Raw genomic sequence first — 19,596 nt, 5'->3', positions numbered from 1 at the left:
AGAGATGGGGTCTCACTATGCTGCCCAGGCTCGTCTTGTACTCCTGGTCTCAAGCGATCCTCCCACTGTGGCCTCCCAAAGTGCTGGGATTACAGGTGTGAGCAGTCACAGCACCGGGCAGAAAATTCGTTTTTTAAATTTAATTTTTATTTTTTTTTAGAGACTGGGTCCCATTCTGTCACCCTAACTGGAGTATAGTGGCACTGTCATATAGTTCACTGCACCCTGGATGGCCTAGGCTCAAAAGATCCTCCCACCTCAGCCTCAAAAATGCTCAGGGGCGTGAGTCTCCACTCCCAGCTAAAACAGGCAATTCTAACAGGCTGGAGCCCCACAGCATTCTGATAATATTGTATGCACATAACAGGTGTAATCTGAGTCAGGCTGTCGGATCTAATCTCGTGCCTGGAGAGCAGAGATCTAGAAATCATATGTCTTAGATTTGAATTTCACCTTTGCCATTGAGTTGTAGGACTTTCTTTATTTTTTGTTTTCTTTGAGTTGTAAGACTTTCGACAGGTCACCCCTTCTTTTTACTGCCCACTCACATAGATGAATTTAGAACAACCAGTTCAAAAATAGGTACGATGGCCAGGTACAGTTTCTCACACCTGTAATCCCAACACTTTGGGAGGCTGAGGCAAATGGATCACTTGAGGTCATGAGTTCGAGACCAGCCTGCCAACATGGTGAAACACCATCTTTACTAAAAATACAAAAATTAGTCAGGCGTGGTGGTGTGGGCCTGTAGTCCCAGCTACTCGGGAGGCTGAGGCAGGAGAACTGCTAGCACCTGGGTGGCAGGGGCTGCAGTGAGCCGAGATTGCACCACTGCACTCCAACCTGGTGACAGACAGAGACTCCATCTCAAAAAAAACAAACAAACAAAAAAACAGGTATGGCAGGGGAGGCAACAACAACAAAAAAATAGATACAATTCTAGTTACCTAACACTGCATCATTCTGTGAGTGTCTTAAGGATTGCAGATGGGGGTTTGTGTAAATCACTTGCATTTGAATAAAACAGATATGCACATATGAAAAATTCACTTAGCAATAAGCAAAGATTTAATCTGATACAATTTTGAACAATATCCTGATGGTTCACAAATCTTAAAAATTCACTGGTACATCTTGGTGGTCTGTTTTTGTGAGTCTTTCAGATCATTCAGTCTTGCACAAGCAGCAGCTGCAATCTACAGGGAGGGAGATTCTGCAATGGGAAATCACATTGCTCATGCTGGGCAAACAGACCTGTCATTTCTAGAGACCTGGAATGATCCTGCCTGCCTGTGATGCAGGGAGGAAAGCAGCATTCATCTATTCAATAGCCTGGTGGATAAAACAACCCCACTGCCAGGTGCGGTGGCTCACACCTGTAATCCCAGCACTTTGGGAGGCCGAGGTGGGCAGATCACCTGAGGTCAGGAGTTCGAGACCAGCCTGGCCAACATGGTGAACCCCACATCTCTACTAAAAATATAATTAGTTGGGCATGGTGGTGGGTGCCTGTAATCCCAGCTACTCGGGAGGCTGAGACAGGAGAATTGCTTGAACCCAGGAGATGGAGGTCGCAGTGAGCCGACACAGTGCCACTGTACTCCAGCCTGGGCAACAGAATGAGACTCTGTCTCAAAACAAACAAACAAACAAAACCATTGAAGTAGAGGTTTGGAGGACTTAGAGATGTAACTATCCTTTAAATTACAACTGAGAAGTTAAATTGGGTGCGTTTTTAGAGAAATTTGACTTTCTCAGAAGGAAAGTGAAAATATAAAATCCAGAGAGAAATACAAAGTATAGTCAGATCAGTAATTCCTAGCTTATTTTTTTTTTTTTTTTTTTGCAGTCTGTCCTAAGGTGACATTTTGTTGTTATTTGTTTATTGTTTGTCATTCAGTTCTCTCACTAGAATGAAAGTGCTATGAGGGTAGGAACATGTGTATTTTATTTCCATATTTCCATTAACATTCTCTGGCCCTAGTAGAGTACCTTACATAAGCATTCAAGAAAAAAAATTGTTGAATGAATGAATAATGAATGAATGATTCAGACTTTTTCAAGCCCTAGACCCCTTTTTAAAAAAATCAGTGGAAGTGGCTGGGCACAGTGGCTCATGCCTGTTACCCCAACACTTTGGGAGGCTGAGGCGGGTGGATCACCTGAGGTCAGCAGTTCAAGGCCCGCCTGACCAACATGGTGAAACCCCGTCTCTATTAAAAATACAAAAATTAGCTGAGTGTGGTGGTGGGCACCTGTTAATTCCAGCCACTCGAGAGGCTGAGGCAGGAGAATCGCTTGAACCCGGGAGGTGGAGGTTGCAGTGAGCTGAGATTGTGCCACTGTACTCCAACCTGAGCGACAGAGGGAGACTCCATCTTGGAAAAAAAAAAAAAAAAACACAAATGGTGGAAGTTGATTCTTACCTTACCCCCAAAATACATATATTCAAAAATATAAAATGTTATATTACATAATTTATACATATATAATTACAATGTATAATTATGTTTTTATATCTGTCTATCTATCTATCTGTCTCTAATTGAATCTTCTCATGCAAAGGCCCCAGTTTGCAAAAGACATTCCTGCTTCACCAATGGTATTTGGTATCCCTAAAAAGCACATAAATAAAAGCTCTGTTGTCATTCTCCTTGCATTCTCCTTGGGAGAAATCCTTTTATTTTTTCTTTTTTTGTTTTGGTAGAGACTGGGTTTCCCTCTGTTGCCCAGGCTTGTCTCGAACTCCTGGCTTCAAGCAATCCTCCAGCCTTGACTTACCAAAATAGGATTACAGGCATGAGCCACCATGCCCAGTCCAGAGGAGCAATTCTGAAGAGGCTTAAGACTGGGACTCTTGGGTCTTCTGACTCCCAGGATAAAACATCTGACATTGGCTCTTAGAGATGTATGAAAGGGCCTGGGTCACTTCCAGACATGTGACCAGTAAAAGGAGCCCTTCAGTGAAAGGGAAGAGAAAAAAACTCTAGATTTGGGACTCAGAAAACTTGAGTTCTAACTCAGCTCTTGTGCCTTACTGGCTGTAGAATCATAGCTAGGTAATGGACTTCTCCGAGCCTCAGTTTCCTCATGTGAATGAAGAGGTCTGGCTTAGGCCCAGCATTCCATAATATAGTATGATAACTTGTAAACCAGGCAAATGAAGGAGCAACAGAGCTTCAGATGAAACAGGATGTTGCTATGTAGTTAAAATGTCCATTTTATAGCAGTACTCCCTTGCTATAAGAAGAGAGCATGACTCACGCTGAAGTACAAGAAACTTTAAGTAAGATAACAGAAAGGACTCTCAATAATATAAGGACTGTGAGACAGAGTCAGACATGCGGGTACTTGCAGAATATCCCTCAGAAGATGTACTGGGATGATGGTCAATATTCATCTCTCAGATGATCTTTTCTAGTATTTGCTGGAAAAAGATCCTCAAGTCCAGTTGCCTCCAGAATCCACCCACTCTTTGGGTCAGGCATAGTGGCTCACGCCTGTAATCCCAGCACTTTGGGAGGCCAAAGTGGGAGAATCACCTGAGGCCAGGAGTTTGAGACCAGCCTGGGCAACATAGTGAGATTCTCTCTATATAAAATATTAAAACTTTTTAAAAAATAAAAAATAAATCTACCCACTCTCTGGCCCTAGGAATATCCCTAGGCTTACATTTTCCACAAAAAAAGATTTTATTTTATTTTTATTATTTGAGATGGAGTCACACTCTGTTGCCCAGGCTAGAGTGCAGTGGTGCAATCTTGGTTCAAGGCAACGTCTGCCTCTCGGGTTCAAGTGATTCCCCTGCCTCTGCGTCCTCAGTAGCTGGGATTACAGGTGTGCATCACCACACCCGGCTAATTCTTGTATTTTTGGTAGACATGGGTTTCACCATGTTGGCCAGGCTAGTCTTGAACTCACGACCTCAAGTGATCTGCCCACATCAGCCTCCCAAAGTGCTGGGATTACAGGCGTGAGCCACTACGCCTGGCCACCACAAATAACATTTTAAGTGCAAATTTTCTAAATTTATTCTAATACTTTGGGAAAAAGTATTGATTGCTTTGGGGTATTTTCTTCTAGTCAGTTCTTTCACACAAAGAAATCTAGACGAAAGTGACATTGATTGGGCACCTCCCTGGCAGTTCTTTCCATGGGCCATCCTGTTTAATCCTAGAACAACCCTGAAGGGCACTTATTTCCTACCAATTTTACAGATAAGAAAACTAAGACTCAGACAAAGAAAGTCACTTTCTGTGGAGAAGCTAGGAAGTGGGGCCAGAATTTAACTCCAGGTCTTTCTGGTGTGGAAGCTCTTTCCACACACCTGGTTGCTACCAAGGAGGATCTCAGTGGTGTTTCGGCAGCCAGGGGTTTCTGGGCCTCAAGTGGTGCTGTGGACCATGCACAGTTCGCTCACTCTGCTCCGCGCAGGCCAGTGTGCACTTGCACTTCAGATGCTGGGTCTGGAGCCTTCTCCACTCCTTTCCTGAGTTACTGTCTCTGAGAGTTTGCCTTACAATGAACTTTTAGACCCCAGCACATAATTAGAATTAAAACAGAAGTCAAGACGGGGCGCAGTGGCTCATGCCTGTAATCCTAGCACTTTGGGAGGCTAAGGTGGGCAGATCACCTGAGGTCAGGAGTTCAAGACCAGCCTGGCCAACACAGGAAAACCCCATCTCTACTAAAACTACAAAAATTAGCCAGGCGTGGTGGCATACGCCTGTAGTCCCAGCTACTCAGGAGGCTGAGGCAGAATCGCTTGAACCCAGGAGGTGGAGGTTGCAGTGAGCCAAGATCACGTCACTGTACTCCAGCCAGGGCAACACAGCAAGACTCAGTTTTAAAAAAAAAAAAAAAAAAGAAAAGAAAGAAAGAAATTAATAATAAATAAAATAAAACAGAGGTCAAGAGATAAATGACTTTGTGGAGATCGGTAAGAATTACAGATAATGGGAGAACTCCAAGGCTTTCTATCCAGGGGAAAGATTGGGAAAAGTCCCAGGGAGAAGGCAAAGGGGAAAAGTTGAGGAACAGGGAAGCAGTCTATGCTGAGATTCAAAGATACTCATTGGTTCTGTATTTTTTTTTCTTTTTTTTTTTTTGAGACCGAGTTTCGCTCTCATTGCCCAGGCTGGAGTGCAGTGGTGCTATATTGGCCGACTGCAACCTCTGCCTCTCAGGTTCAAGTGATTCTCCTGCCTTAACCTCCTGAATAGCTGGGATTACAGGCGCCCGTCACCGCGTCTGGCTTATATTTGTATTTTTAGTAGAAACAGGGTTTCACCATGTTGGCCAGGCTGATCTCGAACTCCTGACCTTGGGTGATCCGCCCACCTCAGCCTCTCAAAGCGCTGGCATTACAGGCATGAGCCGCTGTGTCCGGCCACTACTCTTTGGTTCTTAGAATGGCATGGGTTCTCCACCACCCCCAGCACATCACTATGGACTTTCTTTGCCTGACGTAAATCTCCTCATCCTTCAAGAGTCATTCATCTCAAAAGGCATCTTTTCCAGACATGGTCCTGTTAGGACCAGGGCCCTTCTCTGGGAAGGGACAGTGCACATCTTAACATTTACCAGATTATAATAAAATCATGTTAATGAATCTTGCTGCCTCAGTGACCATCCTGAGGATAACTCTCTTTTATCCATGTCTGCACCCCTGGCACCTGGTATAGTACCTGAAAAATAGAGGGGTTCAAGCAATGTTTATCGAATACTCAGACCCCAAGATACAAGAGCTCTGAGAGAAATGGGGACCTCAGGACAATGGGAGAATGGAGACCTGGAAATGAGATCTATGGAGAATGGGTACTACTCTATCAGGACCTGTTCCAGTGATTGGTGGATGTCACACAGTACAGCTGGATGGTGCAAAACTTCTAACACTGCTGGGAATGGTTCCACTTCAAACAATTCTAGTTTAGAAAGTTTCTTCTGCAGTTGGGCCAAAATGTAAGCCCCACTAACTTTTACATGTAGACTCTCACCTAGGGTCCCTTTTGGTTATAGAGACTACAGGTCCTGTATAGAAATGTCCTAGCTGGAAAGCTGTGCCCTATTTCTAGGCATCTGGTTTAGCACCTTGTGATGCTGAAGAGGCACAATGAGGTCAAGTTTGTGTTAGAGGTTTTCTGAGCTGTCATTACAGAGCTGCTCATAGTCCCAGCCTGCATCCTGCTCTGTGTGACCTCCAGCACACCAGGTCACCCCGAACCATAGCTTCTTCCTCTGTGAATAGTGATGATGACATTTTCTTCCTGACTATGCCGTGTGAGGATGAAAAGTGAGAATGTGAGTAAAGCTTCGCCTGGCCTTGGTCAAATCTCAGTGAAAGGTATCTATTGAATTATTATTGAAATATTATTATTGATATGGTTTGAATCTGTGTTCCCACCCAAATCTCATGTTCAATTGTAATCCCCAGTGTTGGAGACGGGGCCTGGTGGGAGGTGACTGGGACATGGAGGCAGTTTTCATGAATGGTTTAGTACCATCTCCTTGGAGCTGTTCTCGTGAGTGAGTGAGCTATCCCACAATTCTGGTTGTTTAGAGGTGTGTGGCATCCCCGGCCTACTCTCTCTTCCTCCTGCTCTGGCTACATAAGACATGCCTGCTTTCCCTTTGCCTTCTGCCATGATTGTAAGTTCCCTGAAGCAGCCTCTATACTTCCTGTACAGCCAGCAGAACCCTGAGCCAACTAAACCTTCTTTTTTTTTTTTTTTTTTTTTGAGACGGAGTCTCGCTCTGTCCCCAGGCTGGAGTGCAGTGGCGCGATCTTGGCTCAGCTCACTGCAAGCTCCGCCCCCCGGGTTCAGGCCCTTCTCCTGCCTCAGCCTCCCAAGTGGCTGGGACTACAGGTGCCCGCCACCTCGCCCGGCTAGTTTTTTTGTATTTTTTTTTTAGTAGAGACGGGGTTTCACCGTGTTAGCCAGGACGGTCTTGATCTCCTGACCTCGTGATCCACCCGTCTCGGCCTCCCAAGTGCTGGGATTACAGGCTTGAGCCACCGCGCCCGGCACCCTCTTTTCTTTATAAATTACCCAGTCTCAGTTTTTTGTTTTTTGTGGGTTTTTGGTGGGTTTTTTTTTGGCACAGAGTATTGCTCTGTCACCCACACTGGAGTGCAATGGCACAATCTTGGCTCACTGTAACCTCTGTCTCGCGGGTTCAAGCAATTCTGCCTCAGCCTCCCGAGTCGTTGGGATTACAGGCCCCTGCCACCACGCCCGGCTAACTTTCTATTTTTAGTAGAGATGGGGTTTTGCCATGTTGGTCAGGCTGGTCTCGAACTCTTGACCTCAGGTAATCCACCCACCTTGGCCTCCCAAAGTGCTGGGATTACAGGTGTGAGCCACGACATCCGGCCCAGTCTCAGGTATTTCTTTATAGCATTCGAGAACTGACTAATACAATTATTATTCTAATAATGAAACTCAGCAACTCATTTAGTAAATTCAACAGTTACTTGAGATAAAATTCTTCATTAGCAGAAATCTTCCTTTGCTTAAGCCCCTATTTATATTAACAGATTTTTGCAGGTGGTGCCCAGGATTAAGAACATAGTTCAAGCCAGGTACAGTGGCTCACGCCTGTAATACCAGCACTTTTGCAGGCTTGAGCACCTGAGGCCAGGAGCTCAAGACCAGCCTGGTCAACATGGTGAAACTCCATCTCTGCTAAAAATACAAAAATTAGCCAGGTGTGGTGGTGTATGCCTGTAATCCTAGCTACTCAGAAGGCTGAGGCACGAGAATCACTTGAACCTGGGAGGCAGAGGTTTCAGTGAGCCAAGATTGCACCACTGCACTCCAGCCTGGGTGACAGAACAAGATTCCATCTCAAAAAAAAAAAAAAAAAAAACACAGTTCAACAATTATTTAGCCCACTCTCAGAGACAAATCCTATATGCTAGACTCTAGTAATATAGAGATAAAAGTAGCTCATTGTCCAGCAGTGGGAACAGTCACAGAAATACTAAAATTGTTGATTAGCACTCACTTTGGCAGCACATATACTAAAATGGGAACTATACAGAGAAGATCAGCATGGCCCCTTCACCAGGATGGCACACCAATTCATTAAGAGATCTTTCTTTTTCTTTTTTTTTTAAAGAGATGGTCTCGCTCTGTTGTTCAGGCTGGAGTGCAGTGTCACAATCATAGTTCACTGTAAAATCAGCATTCCGTATTTTTTTAAAGATTTTTTTTTTTTTAATTGTTGATCATCAAAGAAAGATGGATCACTCATAACTAGTGCTGGGACAATGGAGGACCCAACAACATACTGCACACAAGCAGAAATACTGGCAGATTAGACCTAAATATGGCCAGGCGCAGTGGCTCACGCCTGTAATTCCAGCACTTTGGGTGGCCAAGGTGGTGGATCACCTGAGGTCAGGAATTCGAAACCAGCCTGGCCAACATGGTGAAACCCCACCTTCACTAAAAATACAAAAAAATTAGCTGAGTGTGGTGGTGGGTGCCTGTAATCCCAGCTACCCAGGAGGGAATCACTTGAACCTGGGAGGCAGAGGTTGCAATGAGCCAAGATCATGCCACTGCACTCCAGCCTGGGTGACAGAGTAAGACTGTCTCAAAAAAACAAAACAAAACAAAAAGACAAATACAAAAAGTAAAACAAAACAAAACAAAAATCATAATGAAATAAGAGAACACGTCTATATTCACAGAGTAGGGAAGAATTTTTTTTTTTTTTTTTTTTTTTTTTTTTTTGTGAGATAGGGTCTCACTCTGTCACCCAGGCTGCAGTGCAGTGGCGTGATCTTGGCTCACTATCGCTTCTGCCTCCCAGATGCAATCAATTCTCATGCCTCAGCCTCCCGAGTAGCTGGGATTACAGGCGTGTGCCACCAGGCCCAGCTAATTTTTTTGTGTTTTTAGTAGAGACAGGGTTTCACTATGTTGGCCAGGCTGGTCTTTAACTCTTGGCCTCAAGTGATCTGCCTACCTCAGCCTCCCAAAGTGCTGGGATTACAGGGCATGAGCCACCATGCCCAGCTAAATTTCTTAAATAAGACACAAAAGTACTAACTATGAAGGAAAACATTTGCTTGAGGCCACGAGTTCAAGACCAACCTGGGCAACGTAGGAAGACCCCGTATCTACAAAACACACAAAAATCAGCTGGGTGTGGTGATGCGTACCTATGGGCACAGATACTCAGGAGGCTGAGGTGGAAGGATTGTTTGAACCTGGGAGGTGGAGGCTGGAGTGAGCTGACATGGTGCCCCTGGATTCCAGGCTGGGCAACAGAGCCAGAGCCTGTCTCAAAATAAATCAACAGATAATAAAGGAGAACACTGATAAAATGTGTTTATCAAAGATCCCGTAAAGAAAGTGAAATGGCTCCTTCCCGGCCTCGTGGTGCCGGAGGCGCCATCGTGGGAGTCGACATCCACCACAGCAAGGACAGAAAGGCTGGGCGCAGGGAGCCCAAGCGCTGGACATCTACCTAGGGCTGTTGGTCAAGCTGTCCACCTTCAGCCAGGTTATACTGAAGAGGCTTTTTGTGAATCGCACCAACCGGCCACCTCTGATCCTGATTGGAAGATGAAGCTTCCAGGCCCGGAAAACAAAACGGCTATGGTTTCAGGCCCACAGCTGCGGTTGTGCGGGTTCAGGAGGTGCCCAGAGTAAAGGTTCGCACTGCGTGTGAGCGGCCAGAGCCCAGCCGCATCCCCAAGGCTGGGGCAAGATCCGCACCTCTGAGCAGCTGGCCTGGATTCCCCCAAGGGCTGTGGCACTATCCTGCTTTCTGGTCCTCGAAAGGGGCCATAGCGACACTGGCATTTACCCTGGCAACCCCGCACAGCCACACCAAACCCTATGTGTTCCAAGGACCGAAATTTTCAGTGTGCCAGGGCCGAATGGGCCAGCCGAGCTAGAAAAACGAACCCTGATCCTACTCTCTTATTAAAAACATTTTGGGTGCTGTATTAGTCCGTTTTCACCCTGCTAATAAAGACATACCCAGGACTGGGCAATTTACTAAAGAAAGAGGTTTATTGGACTTACAGTTCCACATGGCTGGGGAAGCCTCACAATCATGATGGAAGGTGGAAGGCATATCTCACACGGCGGTAGACAAGAGCAGAACTCTTCTGCACCGAAACTCCCCATCTTAAAACCATCAGATCTCGTGAGATTTATTCACGATCACGAGAACAGCACGGGAAAGACCCGCCCCCATGATTCAATTATCTCCCACCTGGTCGCTCCCTCAACACGTGGGAATTCAAGATGAGAGTTGGGTGAGGACACAGTCAAACCATATCAGACGCTGAATGAAACGAAACGAAACGAAACGAAACGGGAGGGGGGGAGGGGAGAGGAGGGGAGGGGAGGGGAGAAGGCTAGACACACACTGGGAGAAGATGCTTGCCACACACATAACCAGTGAAGTAGTAGAATCTAGAATACACAAAGGGCTCAGAACAAAAAAAAAAAAGAAAAAAAAAAAGATACAAGGGATGGGACTGAAGGGTTTACAGAAGGCCCTAGATGAAGAGGTTCCCACTAGAGAGTCATCAGCCATGGAACAGAGCAACACTGTGGCCTACAAAGGGATTAAATTTAGCAACTAAGTCTCATTCATTGTGAATACAGATAAGATACAGGATGACCAGGAAATTTGAATACCAAACAAATAATTTTTTTTTTTTTAGTTTTAAGTATGTCCCATGTAATATTTTGGACATAGGCTAAAAATATTTAAAACACACAAACTAAAAAATTTTTTGTTGTCTGTCTGAAATTTGACTGTACTGGGTACCCTGTATTTTTATTTGCTAAGCCCAGCAACCCTAATTATGAACTTCTTGTTATTTTCAAAGAAAATGTCTTTTGGCTTGTAAGTCAAAACCAATTATACAGCACATAAAAAGCACCATTTTATAATAGTAAGACTTTCTTGCAAATAGCAGGGCATAAAAATACCAGAAAAGTTAGAGATACAGGAGCTTGGAATGGTGGTGTGCACCTATAGTTCCAGCTACAGGGGAGGCTGAGACAGGAGGACCACTTGAACCCAGGAGTTCAAGACCAGCCAGGGCAATATAAAGAGACTCCCATCTCAAAAAAAAAGGTTGAGGTGCGAAATCAGTCAAACTGTAGTTTGAACCCCAGCTCTGCCACTTGCTAAGTCCAGAGTAACTTACTCACCTTTTTCTGTGTTGCTCTCTTTATAAATGAAGTGCTTACGTTCATGGAGCTGTTGTAGTAAATGAGGTAAGATGTGTTGTAAGTGCTTGGCATGGTGCCAGGCACAACATGTTGTGCTCCTGATAATATTAATCACTCTTATCCTTGCACTGGGGCTTCTTAAAACTAAACACTAGAATAAGATAGATAGCATTTTGGTGACCAAGAATGCATCCTCATTTCTGGAATCTTTGAGACAAAGTCAGAGGCAGAGGCTCCCCGCCTCTGTCTCCTCCCATCCCTCACTGCTCCAGATTCCCTTATTGCTCAAGAGCTAGAAGGCATAAAAGGGACAAGATAACCTCCAAGATCCCCCCAACCCTAGGATTTGATGGTCCTGGTTTTCTGAGTAACATTAGGTTCTCGATGGCGGTTGCTCTTAGTGGCTGTGACTGAGGGAGGTGTCAAATTACATTCTACAGTGTGAGTTCAGTTATGGGGATTCACTCTGAGGCTGTAAAACATGTATTTATATTTCTACTCTGGAAAATACAGTGTCCTATTCTTTCTAACTCTTATTCATAGCTCAAATTGTCACTGAGGATCCAGAGAAAACAACACACATAATTCATTGCAGGCCTTGCCAAGATCTCAGAGACTCCAAGAGCAACACATTCTTTAACGTACAGAACTCTTTCTCTCTATCCTTTTCCTTTTCCTTTTTTTCTTCCCGCCCTATCACTCTAACCCTATATGCTACATGAAAGATTATTTTTGTTAATGTAGTCACAGGTCCAACTAACAGGCAATTACTGTCAACACACATTAATTTGAAGAATGTAAGGCCAGGTGTGGTGGCTCACACCTCTAATCCCAGCACTTTGGGAAGCCAAAGGGTGCAGATCACTTGAGCCCAGGAGTTTAAGACCAGCCTCGGCAGCATGGCTAAACCCCACTCTACAAAAAATTATCTGGGTATGGTGGCACACACCTGTAGTCCCCGCTACTTGGGAGGCTGAGGCACGAGAATCGCTTGAGCCTGGGAGGCAAAGGTTGCAGTGAGCCAAGAACACATCACTGCACTCCAGCCTGGGCAACAGAGCGAGACTCTGTCTCAAAAACAAAAACAAACAAAAAGAATATGATTGACAAATAATGATGATATTGCCAATCAGGGGGGAAAAAAAGTTTACATAAAAAATTTAAAAAAAAAAAACCTGTCACCAGAATAAGAAATAAAGTATCCAGAACAGACATTATCATACTCTGCATCAGTGGCTCTATAGCACCAAATGATCTGAAACTCCTTGAAGGAGGAACTAGATGGGTAGGTGTTGGTGCAACCACAGGCCCTGACTTACATGGTGGCCATCCTTTAGAAGACAGTTTTTCACAGCATGGCAGAGAGACCCAGAATTTAAACTCAGTCATCACTCAGGAGGAGTAAAGAAGTGACAGAATTGAGAGCTGGAGCTACACAGGGGCTTCCAGTGATGTCAGCATCTGGTGGGTTTTCACCAGGGGGGTTATGGCACTCCTTGCTCAGTTTCACTCTTTCTCCATTATAGAAGCCTCAGACATTTCTAAACTAATTCGGTTGAGTGCTCAGAAAAACATCAAGCCGGCCGGGCGCCGTGGCACACGCCTGTAATCCCAGCACTTTGGGAGGCCAAGGTGGGTGGATCACCTGAGGTCAGCCTGGCAAACATGGTGAAACCCCATCTCTACTAAAAATACAAAAGAATTAGCCAGGCGTGGTGGCGCGTGCCTGTAATCTCAGCTACTCTGGAGGCAAGGGCAAGAGAATCGCTGGAACCCGGGAGACAGAGGTTACAGTCAGCCGAGATCGCGCATTTGTACTCCAGCCTGGGCAATAAGAGCAAAACTCCTTCTCAAAGTAAAAAGAAAAAAGAAAAGCATCGAGCCTGTTTTAGAATAGATAAGCAGCCTTTCTTTGCAGGCTGAAGTCATCTCATTCTTTTTCGGCCAGTCAGCCCACAAATGTAAGCAAGCTGGCCAGATCCTCAGCACACTAGAAGATACCCCAGCTTAACAGCACACCAGAAGATATGCCAGCTTAATGGTTCCAAATAGTGTCGTGTCAAGTCATGCTGCAGAGACCCCGTCAGAGCTCCAGCAGAACTCGTGAAATTATATAACAAATAATGCTCTCCCTTCCCCTGGAGTAGCAGAAAGAGGTAGCGCTGTGATTAAGAGTCCTGTGCAAGAGCTTAACTTTGGGCCTCTACCTTCTTATAAGAGGTGGGCAGGATAATCCGTGCGGTCCCTCATTGTTTGGACATTCTATGGCATGCACTGTGTCATGGAAAAGAAAGCCCTCTCTTCACTCCCAGATGCAGATTCTGATGGCTTACTCAAATACGGTAATATTTTGTTATGGTTTCCTTTTTCCTTGGGAGAAAAGAAGAGAGGAAAGAAAGGAAGGGCAGACAGAGAAAAGCCTTTAGAAATCAACAAAATTAACACCATAAAACACAAAGCCATGCTTTTTAGAGTTGCTTAGCTGCTGGGACAGGAATAAAGCAGCTCCTCTGCAATGCAAGAGGCTGTATAAAGGGCATTCTAAGGCCAGGCGCGGTGGCTCACACCTGTAATCCCAGCATTTTGGGAGGCTGAGGTGGGCAGGTCACAAGGTCAGGACTTAAAGACCAGCCTGGGTAATATGATGAAACCTTGTGTCTACTAAAAATACAAAAATTAGCCGGGTGTGGTGGCACGTGCCTGTAGTCCCAGCTACTCAGGAGACTGAGGCAGAAGAATCACTTGAACCCGGGAGGCGGAGGTTGCAGTGAGCCGAGATTGCACCGCAGCACTCCGGCCTGGGTAACAGAGCAAGACTCCATCTCAAAAAAAAAAAAAAAAAAAAAAGGCATTCTGTCCCATGGGCATGATTCTGATCTCACCTGGTTGTCAAATCCAACTTGTATATTCAAAGTGAAATGCAGGATGCCACCGACAACATGCCTGGAGGCTCAGAGGTCTCCAGTGAGCTAGAAAACAAGACATCACGTTCTTCCCTGCCCCTGCCCCAGAGAGATTTCCTGGCTTCTCAGCCTCTGTTTCCTAATCTAAAACCACCTCTGGAGTGTCACTTGGATGGTTAATGAAAACATCATTCATTTACCCAAAATGAGTGTTTTGCTAAAAGAATATAAGATTCTGAAAACTGTTTAATTTTTTTTTTTTTTGAGACGGAGTCTCACTCTATTGCCCAGGCTGGAGTGCAGTGGCAGGATCTCAGCTCACTGCAACCTCCACCTTCCTGGTTCAAGCAATTCTCTTGCCTCCACCTCCCGAGTAGTTGGACTTACAGATGTGCACCACCATGCCCAGCTGATTTTTGTATTTTTAGTAGAGATAGTGTTTCACCATTTTGTTCAGGCTGGTCTTGAACTCTTGACCTCAGGTGATCCACTCACCTTGGCCTCCCAAAGTGGTGGGATTACCAGCATGAGCCACTATTCCAGGCTGAAAAGTATTTAATTTAACAAAAGGTGGAACAATCCTTGCCGATGCAGGAATGTTTCAGTGTCCCCCTCTTCCCACCAACTGAGAGAAGAGAAAAGAAAGTTTCCCTGAGGGTTTAGGGAGGAGTTTCCTTCTTGTTTCCATCACTACAGCCAGACAAACTGTCTCCAAACTGCCTGTGATCACTACAGCAATGTTAATTATTACTGGAAAATGAAGAGAAAAATCATTTAGCCCTGGGATCTAGGTGACCGTGGGTGCAACATTCAAATCCACTTCAGTTCAAAAGGATTTCCAGGGGAAAATTCCACTCTGTGCTCCCCAAGCCATCTCTTTCCTGGCTGCCTATCACTCACCCCCAGAGCTTCCTCCTCCACTCACCCTAACTGCCCAATCAAAGAGCAGCCTCAGGTCCCCACCCAGGTACAGACAACATCCCATGTCACACACCTCAGGGCAGCTTCACATCTGGAAGGGACGAGAACTGGAACGGTCATTCCGGATATTTTCTTTCCTGCCTACCTGGGGACTAAGGCTGTGTGTGTGTGTGTGTGTGTGTGTGTGTGTGTGTGTGTCTATCAGAGTGTTTTTCATGTTTACATGAAGTTTCCATCCAGAACAAAACAAAATTTCTCCCATTAAAGAGAAAAGGTCCCCAAAGGCAGTGCTTCTCTAAATATGTGCCTCAGGATATGTTTTGAGCAAAAATGCTCTTTGGTTTTATATCAAAAGGCAGTTTAGGGCTCACGCCTGTAATCCCAACCCTTTGGGAGGCTAAGGTGGTGGATCACTTGAGTCCAGCAGTTCGAGACCAGCCTGCGCAGCATGGCAAGACCCTGTTTCTACAAAAAATAAAAAAAATCTCAACTACTCAGAGGCTGAGGTGGAAGGATCACCTGAGCCTGGGGAGGCTGAAGCTGCAGTGAGCTGCGATTGTGCCACTGCACTCCAGCCTGGGTGACAGAGTGAGACCTTGTCTCAAAAAAGAAAGAAAAAAGAAAGAGAACGAGAGAGAGAGAAAGAGACAGGAAGGAAGGGAGGGAGGGAGGGAAGGAAGGAAGGAAGGAAGGGAGGGAGGGAGAGAGGGAGGGAGGGAGGGAGGAAGGGAGGGAGGGAGGGAGGGATGGATGGAGGGAGGGAGGTTAACATTTTTCTTTTTGAGGGACTCACTCTGTTGCCCGAGCTGAGTGCTGTGGCACGATCATGGCTCACTGAAGCCTCGACTTCCTGGGCTCAAGCAATCTTCATGCCTCAGCCTCCCAAGTAGCTGGAAGGTGCTCACCACTATATCCAGCTAATTTTTTATTATTTGTAGAGACAGGTCTCACTATGTTGCCCAGGATGGAACTTAACTATCTTAAACTGATTTCTGGACTGTGAGACTTTGCAGGTATGTACCTCTAAGTAATGGATATGGCTTTCAGTGTCACTGAATTTCATTGGACCGTGGAACGCTTTCATCTTGTTGTTAATTATGGAACTAATATTCTTCAGAATATACTCTGGGAAAAGCTGTCTTTGGATGAAGATAATTTCTTCTTTTCCCATTTCCTAATCTCTGATTTAGTAATTACTCTTTTGGAATTGTGGAAGCAGGACTTGATTTAGAAACACAGGTCACCACAGCAACTTGAGATCTGTTGGATGTTCAGTTTGGGAGCCTAAGAATCATTTTCTAAGATTTTCTTATTCTGGTAGCTGAAGAAGAATAGACTGATTTGTCCACCACAACTTCCTCATCAGAAAAGCAGTCTTTGGACTGGATGTGGTGGCTCATACCTATAATCTCAACATATTAGGAGGCCCAGGCAGAAGGATTGCTTGAGGCCAGGAGTCCGAGACAAGTCTGGGCAACATAATGAGGTCTCATCTCTACAAAAAAAAAAAAAAAGCGGAGAGGGGTCCAGTCAGCAGCCTCCCCTTTGAGCCCCCTCACTTCCCAACGTTCCATCCCTGCTGCCTGCCTTCTCCCGCCACCTCTGCCTTCCGCAGCCCGTTTCCATCGAGGAAAAGGAATCGTATTGTAAGTTCGCTATCCAGGACCTCCACTCTTTCAACTCCTTTGCTGATGCAAGTAAGGGTGATGAACTGCTTCCTGCTGGCACTGAGGATTATATCCATATAGGAATTCAACAGAGAAATGGCAGGAAGACCCTTACTACTGTCCAAGGGATTGCTGATGATTATGATAAAAAGAAACTAGTGAAGGCGTTTAAGAAGTTTGCCTGCAATGGTACTGTAATTGAGCATCCAGAATATGGAGAAGCAATTAAGCTACAGGATGACCAACGCAAGAACATATGCCAGCTCCTTGTAGAGCTTGGACTGGCTAAGGACAATCAGCTGAAGGTTCATGGGTTTTAAGTGCTTGTGGCTCACTGAAGCTTAAGTGAGGATTTCCTTGCACTGAGTAGAATTTCCCTTCTGTCCCTTGTCACACGTTTAAAAACCTCCACAGCTGGTATAATGTAACCATTTGGGGTCTGCTTTTAACTGGGCCTAGTGTAACTCCTTCATGCAATAAACTGAAAAGAGCCAAAAAAGAAAAAAAAAAGAAAAAAAGAAAAAAAGAAAAAGGTGAGGGGGAGCAGTCTTTTATCTCAGAAACCCAAGATCTCCAAGAGGAAAGAGACCTTAGCGTTGTCCTGGAGCCCCTTACTTTTTCCAAGTACCTTTGAGACAACTCATTTGAACTTCCTCCTCTTGGGCTCCTCTCTACAACTTACCAGTGGATATACTTTAATGGGATACAGATGTGGTTTTAATTTTATGCAGTGGCTCTCAAAGTGCAGTTCCCGGACAAGAAGCATCAGCAGCACCCGGAAACTTCTTAGAACTGCCCCTATTCCCAGATAATAAGAATCTGAAACTCTGGGAACAAAGATTGAGCAATCTTATTTTAAAAAGCCTTCCAGGTGATTCTGTTGCATGTTAAAACTTGAGAGCCCCTGACCTTGAGAAATCCTCATTTACATTTTCATTTGTTCATTCTACAAATATTTGCTGAATACTGGGGCTAGAGTAGTGTTCAAGACAAACAAGGTCCTTAACCAAAGGAACTAAACAATAAACAACAAACACCGAAATGAAATTGCTAAAGTTAGGGTGGTAGGCAAAATGAATGAGGGAGGACAATTTAAATAGAGGAGTCCGTGAGATCTTCTCAGAGGAGGTGATATCTGAGCTGAGACCTGAAGAAGCAGAATGAGCCGGAGAAAAAGCATTCAGACAGGTAGGACAGCCATGTCAAAGTCTCTGAGATGAGAAAGGGTTGAGGGTATTAGAGGATGAGAGAGAGGCCAGAGAGTAGGAATAAATTAGTCTGGAAGATGCGGATTCCCACACACCCCATCCAATGAGCTGCTTATTCAGCAGGTTCAAGAATCTGCATTTTCACAAGCTCTTAAGAAATTCTGATACCCACTGAAGTTTGAAAGCCACTGTCCTGGCCGTGCACAGTGGCTCACGCCTGTAATTCCAGCACTTTGGGAGGCCAAGGCGGGCAGATGGTCTGAGGTCAGAAATTCGAGACCAGCCTGGCCAACATGGTGAAAGCCCATCTTTACAGAAATACGAAAATTAGCTGGGCGTGGTGGCAGATGTCTGTAATCCCAGCTACTCAGAAGGCTGAGACATGAGAATCGTTTCAACCCAGGAGGCGGAAGTTACAGTGAGCGGACATAGCTCCACTGCACTCCAGCCTGGGCAATAGAACGAAACTCAGTCTCAAAAAAAAAAAAAAAAGAAAAGAAAAGAAAACCACTGTCCCCCTAAAGTCACACAGCTATAGAATGTCAGAGCCAAAGGGGCAGCACAACTAAGAGATAGAAAACTGCAGATCAGGCTCCATGCTTAGCAAGTGGAAACCTGATATTGTGGCCTCTGTCCAGTGCCCTTGTCTCTAAGAAAAGGTGCCCAGATATCAGCACTGGGCCCAAACTTGCTGATTTCCTCAGCTGGTCAGTCAGTGAAGTTTGCTACTAGGATTTCCTGAGGGAGATTCGCTGCGTGCCCACTCCACACACGCCTCTGGACATTTGTCCAGGGAGAAAACAAGCGTGCTAAACATTGTGATCCCTAGATGACCCCTCTGACTCCCCAGAGAGATCTAGCTGGAGAGCAAAACAGCAAGCAAAGTGGACCGACCACAGCCAACATGGACCCAAATTTGAACAAGCTAGTGGAGTGGCCTCTGCCGGGACTGTGACATGGGGAGGAGGGTATCACTTCCTAAGTTCCTGCTCAGAGGAAGGGAGGATCCCTATCTCTTGGCAGGTGCTCCATAAACAGCAGTTGAATGTTGAAAGAAGGATTAACAAAGGACTAAAGCAGTTGGGGATGCGGAACTGTGAGAAGTAAAGAGTTTCTCTGTATAGATTGGATCATCAGGTCCTCAAAGAGAACAGAACACTTAGTCCACCCACCTTTCCACCACACGTGCCCAGCAAGAACCTTAGCGTTGGCCTCTTGTGTGATTTCACGGTCCCTAACACTGTTATCCAGGTGCTAGGCAGCTGTGCCAATTCCAGGCTCTAATCAAAGAATGAGGCAAAGCTGCAGAGAATGAAGGCACTTTTACTTAGATTAAGCTTGCTATCTGTGTTGCACTGTATAATTTTTCAAGCATTTTTGCTTCTATTAGCTCATAATTCTGCCTGGAAAGCTCTTCCCTGTTTGATGGGCTTGTGCTTTCTCAGCTTGCAGAAGGAGGCTTTTATTATTATTACTATTACTTTTTTTGAGATGGGGTCTCACTCTGTTGCCCAGGCTGGAGTGCAGTGATACAATCTCGGCTCACTGCCTCCCAGGTTCAAGCAATTATCCTGCCTCAACCTCCCGAGTAGCTGGGTTTACAGATGCCCACCACCACGTCAGGGTAATTTTTGTATTTTTAGTAGAGACGGGGTTCACCATGTCAGCCAGGCTGGTGTCGAACTCC

General features: G+C 45.3%; 1 non-coding gene and 1 pseudogene across 1 annotated transcript; both read left to right on the top strand.

The window, feature by feature from the left end:
• The first annotated feature begins 587 nt into the window (after nucleotides 1-587).
• LOC112632880 lies at nucleotides 588-17,021 on the top strand (annotated as a pseudogene).
• Nucleotides 8,000-8,106, top strand: LOC112615411. Its single transcript, XR_003117351.1, has one exon. It is a non-coding gene; the product is annotated as a U6 spliceosomal RNA (small nuclear RNA).
• Nucleotides 17,022-19,596: the final 2,575 nt, after the last annotated feature.

This window comes from Theropithecus gelada, chromosome 1, assembly GCF_003255815.1.
Source record: "Theropithecus gelada isolate Dixy chromosome 1, Tgel_1.0, whole genome shotgun sequence".
NCBI classification, from domain to species: domain Eukaryota; kingdom Metazoa; phylum Chordata; class Mammalia; order Primates; family Cercopithecidae; genus Theropithecus; species Theropithecus gelada.
The sequence above is the reverse complement of the archived record's forward strand: the minus strand, read 5'-3'. Positions and strand labels throughout refer to the sequence as shown.